At 36.7% G+C, this 9,241-nt stretch overlaps 1 long non-coding RNA gene across 1 annotated transcript in view; it reads right to left on the reverse strand.

Moving 5' to 3' along the window:
- The window catches only part of LOC114062159, an 18,621-nt gene continuing 9,380 nt past the window's right edge, over positions 1-9,241 (reverse strand). Inside the window, exons 2-4 of the long non-coding RNA XR_003572315.1 lie at positions 6,620-7,221; positions 4,275-4,313; positions 1-16 (exon numbers count right to left, since the gene is read on the reverse strand). This is a non-coding gene — a long non-coding RNA (uncharacterized LOC114062159). The remainder of the gene's footprint in view (positions 17-4,274; positions 4,314-6,619; positions 7,222-9,241) is intronic.

The following is a 9,241-nucleotide window of genomic DNA, read 5'->3' on the forward strand; positions in this document are numbered from 1 at the left end:
TTCTCCTTTGTGCTCTCTGCAAAGATCACAGAAGCATCATTAGGCTCCTCTGTCAACAGTAAGGCAAGAAAACAGTCCTTTCTCTGCTGATCAGTTACTGTTGATAGACAACAGCAAGACTATCTTGTGCTTTAGAAAGTTCCCTCTTATGTTCTGTGCTTTCATTAGAAAATATTTTCTTTAGATGCTGAGAAAGCAATTAAGCCCTGTATTAGGCTGTAATTAAATTCTGGGAGAAGGTAATGAGAATTAATCATGGAACTATAGAGTCATAGAATATCCTGAGCTGCATTGCCTTGAAGAAAAACAAAAACCCAAACACTATGCTCTGCTTTACAGTTGGCAGTTCTACGAAGTCCCAGACAAATAGTTATGGATTGTGCTTACCAGGGTGCTAACTTAAATGCTACCTATTTTTGTTGCTGAGACTGACTTCAGACTATGGTTTCATCCTGAGTTAAAATTATGAAAGAAATGTATTTAAATCTTGCTTTGCAAAGGAGGGGAAAAAAAACTCTCACTGAGCTGTAGGTACACTTTGATATTGCTGAATGACACAGTAATTTGTTCAGGTTTTTTACACTGAAGCTTTAGGCTCCACTTGAACTGGTGGGTAAAGATAAAACATGGTTTATCTCAGCTGTAAGCGTGGTTTACATGCTTACTGTTATGAATTTTACCAATGAGGAATGTTTACTTTAGGCATCAAATATGCAAAACTAGTAGTGTCATTGCCTCTTCCACTATAAAGGCTTGGGGTTTTAAGTGTTTCAGCTAAGACAAATTAACACTGATCACAGTAGTTTCAGACACTGACTGGTTACTCACTACCCAGTGTTATGTATGACTAGTCCTTTTCTTACCCAGCTCCATCTCGTATAATACGTTAGTTCTTTCCTTTGGGTTTGGCACACTAAGCCTGTGAAGTTGTATAAGGCTGTTGCCCAGGAGGTTTCCCATGAAAAGTGCCATTATCTGACAGGAGACGTGTAGATACAGTTAAGTCAAAGATTTACTTGAGAATTTTTGTAGTTAGTAGAGACGGGACTAGAAGGAATATTAAGTCACCCTGTTCATTTTCTTCCTAGACAGGTGCTGGTAATAACACCAACTCTTTGCTGTTTATGTATTTAATTCATAATAAATATGCCAGTGTTTGTTTACTTCTTAATGGGGATACAGATTTAAGAGAATTTCAGGTTGTTTTCAGACATAAGGTTATTTCCCAAACACCAGGTGGCAGGTATGTCCAAAATATTCTCCAGTCTCAACAGCAGTTTATTGGGAATTCGGCAGATTTGTGATATCTTTGGTTGATCTCATTTTCTTTGAGATTTGATCATCTGATTAGACAACTTGTATTTGTTTCTGTAGAGATGACCAAATTATCTCTTGCATTTTATGAAACTGTTTGGCAGCCTTGCCAACAAATCAAGTGTGATGTGCCAGGAAGCACAAAAAAAGTGTTTGTTTACAAGTTTCATTTCAGCTTTCAAAACACAGATCTTAGGGGTTGTTTTCAGGTTTGTTGTGGTCTGGTTTTTAGTCTTTTTTTTTTTTTTTTTTTGCTTTTTCAGGCCAAGATTGTGTGAGATTAAGATAACTTAGGCAGTCTACTGGACTGCATACTTTGCTTGCACTCAATTGCTTGTGTTTTAGTTGCAGGTCCAAAATGGCAGGATTTTCTGCAAGTAAAAATAATTAATCTTTTAAACTTAATGTCGATAAAGGCAGTAAGCTTCTTTGACTAATTAATGCTTACTGAATAGTATGAATGAACCTTTGGCTTCCAAGTGTGTTGAAACTTCTGATTTTCATGAATATAGCAGGGAAGAACAGCTACAGTGAGGGAAAGAAAAGAGAATTAGGATGGTAGAAAAGAATAGCAGCAATCAAAAATTCCTGTTACATATATTTGGTTGGGATTTATTTAACATTCATTTATGATATATTTATACTATTTCCATTTTTAAATATTTTAAGCTAGAACATGAAACCATGTAAGCTTCTAGTGAAACAGTTTTGCCTATGCAATAGCCAGTAAACATCCAAAATTAAAATTTACATTTAGATTTTTGTACAAAAACCCTCAAGAATGCCAGATGATTAGGCCATAAAAAGAATTCATTAGCATTGCAATATGCAGTATTTGTCCTACTACCCCACTAATAATTACTATACTTTTTAAGATAATTCATTTGTTAAATGAGAGGCTGGCCCTTCTTATTCCCACAGCTGTGGGGAATTCTGTACTCTAGGACAGAAACAAATTTCATCTGATCTACTGGCTTCTGCTTTGCTAATAGTTTCACCTGAAGTGTTCAACATCTTTTTTTCTTCAATGTATTACTTCTGCAACATCTGGCAAATTTCATGTTTCTTTCAGTCTATAAATCAGCTTTATTTCAAATAACACATTTTATTTAACCTCTGATCTAGAATGTTAATAAAATGCATGGGTTTTATTTTAACAGGCTTTTAAGTTTCTCAGTGAAACATTGTTATCTTTATTTTTAGGATCAAGAAACAGGATATATGACTTCAACCTGCTGAATTAAGCAGACAGAATTGCACCTCAATTTAAATGACTCCAAACAATAGATCATAGAATCATTTCACAGTTAAATCATAGTTTCTAAGCTTGCATCTTTAAGCACTACCATGCTGGGTAAATAGAAGTATTTAAAGTGGGTAAAACCAACAAGGTTTATGTCTCTCTGCTTGTAACAAGGGTAATTACTTTTGGACTCCAAATTTAGAGTCCAAAATAGTCCAGCATAGTGCTGCACCCCTGTATTGTTCCATGCACTAAGTCTGTTGAACGTAGCAGGGCCAGCGTGTGGCTCCTTCTTCCTCTCTATGCTTGCTAAAGCAAGAATTAATCCAGGTAATTTTTGTTTTAATCACTGTCCTGATTAGAGTGATAACTGTGTCTCACCTAAAGCTCCATTCAGGTCATAAGCCACCTGAACTTTGAGTAGGTGGTAAGGAGAATGATGAGAAGTTAGGTTTGAGGAGCTTGCATTTAACTTTTGGTGTTATTTCCTGCTTTCTGTATGGAAGTTTGTGCAGTAGTTGAAGCATTTTCTTGGTAAGCTAAATATTCCCAAGGAAAACTGAATCTGAATCACAGAGTTTTAGAAGTTCTTAACCATGAGATCATGAGAGTATTCCAGCGCTGCTGCCCACAGTGAGCTGTGAAAGTCAGCTCTGCAAGATTTCTCTAGGGAGACAGGGAACAGGTGAAGGAAAACTATAACCTCAGTTAGTAATTAGGGCATTGGAAAAAAAAAAACAGTGCTTTTTTTTCAAGCTGAATAAAGCCACCATCTCAGAAAAGGGTTACATCCTTAGTAAATGAAATATCTAAATTAGATCGAATTGTTTTCCCATTACCTTCAGAAGTTACATAACTTTTTAGTGATTGTAGAATAAATGCATATATTGGACAAATTAGAACTGATTTTTTTCCTTCTTGCTACGGGTTAAGCATGTTTGAATGGTGAGGCAGGATTAAACCAGACAGACTGAGTTCCAGCACCCTACTACATGGTGTTTAAAGTGATCAAAGCATCCATTGCTTTGCAAAGCTTTGTAGTTGCTCTGAATCTTTCTTTTATAGTCCTTATCAGCAACAGCCAGGAGCTGCAGTATTTGATGAGCATGGGCATTGCCCTGGATTATGACAAAACATTGTGGGCAATATCAGAGGGCAAAACTGATTGATATGCACTCAACTGCCAGGCCTGCAGGTCACCATGCTCCTCTCAGGTAGTAGTTTTTACTCTTTGAGTATCTCATCATTGATCAGTCTGCTAGTCCTGTGTCCTGATAGATTCGTTCTACATTATTTAACAGTCAGGAGCCTACAGTTTCAAATAGCAAACACAGACCGTATGAATTTAAAATAAACTGTGTTTTCAGTTTTGCATATTTTTTATTAATAAATTTATTTTAATTAATAAAAAAAGAAATGAGTTCTAGTCCTTAGCTGAGAATAGAGAACATACATTTCTAAGATTGTGATTTCTTTCTAGTATTCTTTTTCCCCCTCAAGAATAAAAGGCAGAAACAAAGTAATTACTTTTTTGGAACAGGCTGGCATGGTATGAGTATTTTAAAATGGATAGGCAGTAAAACTTTTCATGGATTCATTGCTTGAAAAGAGTTTCCTCATGTTTTAATCTGATGTCATGTGGTACGAAATGCTTGCAAATGCCCTGCCTTTGTGTTTGGAGCTGGAATTGCTCAGTACTTCACTAGACAAACCTTACCTTCAATCCTTGTGAAGTGAGTGGGTTTCCATCAGACCTCTGGTGAATGATGGTAATAAATCAGTGAATGAAGAAGCCATATTTTAATAGTTGAAGGGTCACTTAGTAATGTTTTATATTTCTTGATAGTTTAGACTTTACAGCATTCCTTTACAGGTATTAAGCTAAGGCTTTGGGACATCTGAAAATACCCTATGCCTGAATTTAAACACATCCCTTTTTCAATTTGTCACCTAGCCATTGCTACTGCATGCCCTCTTGTTGACTTTGCAGTAAAATTATTTTCTTGTTGTATATTTTGTACATTTGCCCAAAGATTTGCTTACTTCATAAGCTCCATCGCTCTCTTTAGTTCTATGCTACACCTCTTTCACCCCTCAAAAAAGACATAAAGCAATTTATAACCTGTTTTTTCTGCTGCTGTTACTTCCTGAGCTTTATCTGACACTGATGCTGTAAAGTGCAAGCTTTAGTCTTATCTAAATCTAGAGACAATTTGTGTGACAACTCTGAATATATTTGTGATAATCTAACAGCTGTCCACATTCAAGCATGTGTAACTTGGTTAGCGGCCAATATATACCTGTGTCACATCTCTGTGATCTTGTGTAAAAATAACCCCAAAAAACCAAAAAACCCTGTGGCTGAACCTCTATCATAGTATCCCTTATACAAAAAATAAAATTTGCTGATCTACTGTATTTTAAAAATAATGTTTTTTAAACACCATCTAATGCTAAATCATTGATGTTTTGCATCAGATGCTTGTTATCATTACAACTTTGGTTGGAATTTCTGTCTAAGAAAACCTCCCCACCACATAAATCAACTCAGGTACCTGGGTTCATTCTGATCTCTTTACTGCTCCATACTCCTACCTGGTTTTTTGAGGACTGACTGTGGTTTACTCTACTTGGATTAGAATTGCATCCAAAGTAACTTCAGTAAAGACACTCTGTAATTGCAAACCAGAACTGGATTTGAAATAACATTCTCATGATCAAAGATTCCAAGAAGCTTTTGTAGTAATTGGAGAATAACAACTATATAAAATGTGTTTGCTTCTCATATTTAAATGAAGCATAAAGATAAAATGCATGAGAGGCATATTAAATGAACACACAGATACTTAATCTGATAAGACCAAAGCAATTGAGTGGGATTTTAATTTAGGCATTTGACTGACTTTGTAAAAAAAAAAAAAAAAGTTTTTGAAGTAATGCTGGCTTTGTTCCATAATATCTGAGAGGTTCACTCAGTTGTGGATTGCTCCACTGTGCTATTCCCTTCCCTGATGATTTATTATTATTTATATTGTATCCTGAGAATACTGCACATGTAAAATGCACAGGCAGAGTTCCAGGCCTGAAGGCCTGCAATCTGAACAGGCAATATAGGACGGGTGGTATAATAAATTGCAGTTCTTTACTTCCACTGTAAGCAATGTCTTTCAGCTCCAAAATTATACCCTTCATCCACTTTGATCTGAAGAAGTATTCAGGACAGTTTTCATCCTGTGGCAACACAACTCATTCAGACTATTGTGGATAAGTGAAGCAACTGCTGTCTATGAGTTTCACCATCTTTAACAAACTAGACTAATTTAAAAAAAATTAGTATTCCAGGAAGTACTTGCAATGGTTCTTATGCTTTTGAAAAAGGAGAGCTGGAAATAAGACTTGAGCATAATTTTTCTGAAAATCTCCCATTTGTAGCAAAAAGGCTTTGATTTGAGGTATGGAGTGGGCATGCAGTTGTTTGGTACAGAACTAAGTAGCCTTTGGAAAAAAGCTTAAGAACAAAAACTCTAAGCATCCTGCTTCATTACTTTGACAAAATAGGCCTGTAGCTGCCATTTTTGAATGCAGAACAAAAACCCCAAATACTTCAGGCTGCTTCACAGAAGTTACACAGACAAGTGGGTCTTATTTAAGACCAGGATACCCAGCCTGCCCTGAGCTCTGACACAAAAAACAACTATTTGAACATCTCAGAAAAGGCCAAGCGTAAGACAGAGAGAAGGAAAAAAACATTAAAGATCGTCCCCAAGTCACCGCTTTGGTTCTTCTGCCAAAATGAAGCTCTCTGCCGTGAGGGGTCTGAAGCTTTCTTAGCAGTGGAATGAAGTTCCCCAAGTCAGACTCATAAACTTCAGCTTTTCTCACTTCACCTTGAAGGTCTGTTTTGTTGGGGTTCTTTAGTGTAAACACAAGCCATTTTTTTAAAACGCTTCATTAAAGCAAAAACTGTTCTGTCATCTTTCCCTCATCCTGCTAAGATGCAATATGGAATAACAAATGCATTTGAGACAAACCTCTCTCTATAACAGTGTTAGCTAGTCCTACTTGAATCAAACTGCTTTGCGAAAAATTCTATCAGCAGCACTTCTTGGTCTCCACCCTTCAGACTCCTCCCCATACTTGTTTCTGCGTGAGGGAATAATGTTGATATATATTTTGATTTTGTCCCTAAATTGGCTTAAAATACATGCTATTATATGCTACTGAGGGGAAATCTAATTATTTCTGCTTAAAATAATTGTTGCTTAAAACATCATTACATCATCAAGTCTGCTTTTATTTCCCTTGTTTCAAACAATTATGTAGTTTGCTTCTACTGGCTTTATGTGTGAATTCAGGAAGTCCTGAAAGTGAGAAATAACATAAGGGATACAAAATGAGGCAGTGTAAAAGCAGCTTTACATTCTATTACCAATAATTCTGCTTTGCCATATTTCATCTTTTCTTCTTCTACACCTCTTCTGAGGGAACATGCCCAAAGTTTTCTCACAGACTGATGTTGGCTGTCTCAGCTCAACTTCAAAAGTTATTTTTTTCAAGGGTTGGAGTGGTTGCTCCCTTTGGATGGTCTGTTACCCTCACTTGGTGGTTTCTGCCCACATGGGAATAAAGTTCTTGCTTTCCTTGAGAAGTCTCTACCTCATACACTGGGGGAAAAAAAACCAAAAACAACTGGCATTTATGCTTTTCTTCTCTTAAAATGCCAGGTTATGATCAGTACTTCACCAGCAGCTTCATAACCTGAGCCTTCCCCCAAGCAATGGTGAGACCCTTTAAGAGGAGGGCAGATGGTATCTTTCACAGTCCTTCCTTCAATTTTCATCTGTCTGTATAAATCACAAGGCTCAGTTATCCACTCACGTCCAGATGTGATTCTGGAGTACGTGGGACAAAGGCATATGAATGAAGGAGAGCAAAGCCTGCTCTACCAGTGTTCAGAACAGCTGATCGTGCACTTTCTTTGACCACTGCTTTCACTAACAAATTATGATTAAGAGGCAGAAGAGTAATCCTGCCAATGTGAGCTTGGGTTCCCTCTGCAGATTTACTGCTGAGTAGGCAGAGTTGTTTTGGAAGACAGAGAGTGTGTGTTTTACTGTTTTTCAACATGACAATTTGACTTCTTCATAGAAGCTTTTATTTCTTGCATGAAGTAATATATCCACCCCACAGAAACTGCACAATGTCACCTGAGTCCAATTTATTTCACTATTTACACCAAAGTTAATATGAAGTAATGTATTTTATTTTTTCTACTGTAGATAAGAAAATCACTGGATTAAAACAAACACCATTATATCTGATTTTGCTAAATCAGGTCTATCACTTGTAGGGGAAAAATCCAGGTTGCAATTTTAAATGTTCCTTTAAACATTCTTCCTGATCATACCCAAAAGCAATTTTCTGGGAAAAGACAGGGTATCACTCTCATTGCACAGAACACAGGAGTTTCAGAAAGGCAGACATGTAACACTGATATGTAATGTAGATTAGAATGTAACATTGAAAACCATTTCCCAAAGACAATTCATTTATTCTGCCACCTACAGCGTCCCTTAGTTATGCAAATGACCAAGTAGAGCAGCGATTATCTGCCTGTGATGGATGCAAGTTTTTCCACTACTGCTAACTTACATTTTTTAGAAGATACCTGCTGCCCCTGTAGGCACCAGGTCTCCTCTTTGTGCATGAAAAAGAAGTTTATTTAAATGTAGTCTTGGAACCTGGAATGATTGATTCATCCATTCATGAAAAGCATTCTGTAAGTTGTAAGCTGATGGCAAAATACACACAGGAACAGCTGTTCTAGTAAAAGTTTACAAAAATTTGCTATTTTTCTTCCCTCAAGGTCTCAGATCTTGCATGTCGCCATGTTATCACCAGACTTTCTGCTACTGCCATGCTTTTCCTGACTGGAAACCATGGCAGGACATATTCTTGAAAGGATGCACCCCCAAGGAAAAAGTAGTGTTATTTTTAACATTTTCTCTCTAGTAGTCACCATTCATAACTTACAACATATACTGTGAAAAGACTGAGAAAACCATTGATTGATTTAAATCTGCCTTAATTTTTGACTAAAGGCAAAAACTTCACACACTGGTGCTTAATCATACTTCGCATCATGTACGAACATGCAGTTTTCCATACAAATTCCATAAGGTGTTTAATCTGCTATTGCAAAAATACTTATTTGCATACAATCACACCCTGCTGTGGTTTTAAATGTTTTTTTGAGAATACATTTTGAACCTATTATCTTAACCTCACTGCCTTTCTACCCACATACAGACCAACAGACATGCAAACCCTTTAATTTTTATTCAGGCCTGACTGTAATTAAGTTGAAGTGCATTTGTTCTTTAAAACTATAGGACTCAGCTTATTCCATAAGTATTGCTGGTGAATACACTTTTGATAAGTTGCTGAGCTGTAGCAGGGTCTTCAGCTTACAAACAGAAGTTCTTATTACAGGAGAAAACAGTGATGGGCAGTTGTGGGTGTTTCTGTAGTGTGAATTGTTTGTTCATGCCATGCATGGCAGATGTTGAACAGAAGCAGTCAGCCACAAACAACACTATCTTATCTTTCAAAAATCTTAACCCAAGTACTAAGAAGCACTGACCCTAGTTAGAGACATCAGGGTGAAGAATATCTTATCACTGA

This window comes from Empidonax traillii, unplaced genomic scaffold (genome assembly GCF_003031625.1).
Source record: "Empidonax traillii isolate 1590-97213 ecotype Southwest subspecies unplaced genomic scaffold, ASM303162v1 scaffold385:size1130455, whole genome shotgun sequence".
NCBI lineage: Eukaryota > Metazoa > Chordata > Aves > Passeriformes > Tyrannidae > Empidonax > Empidonax traillii.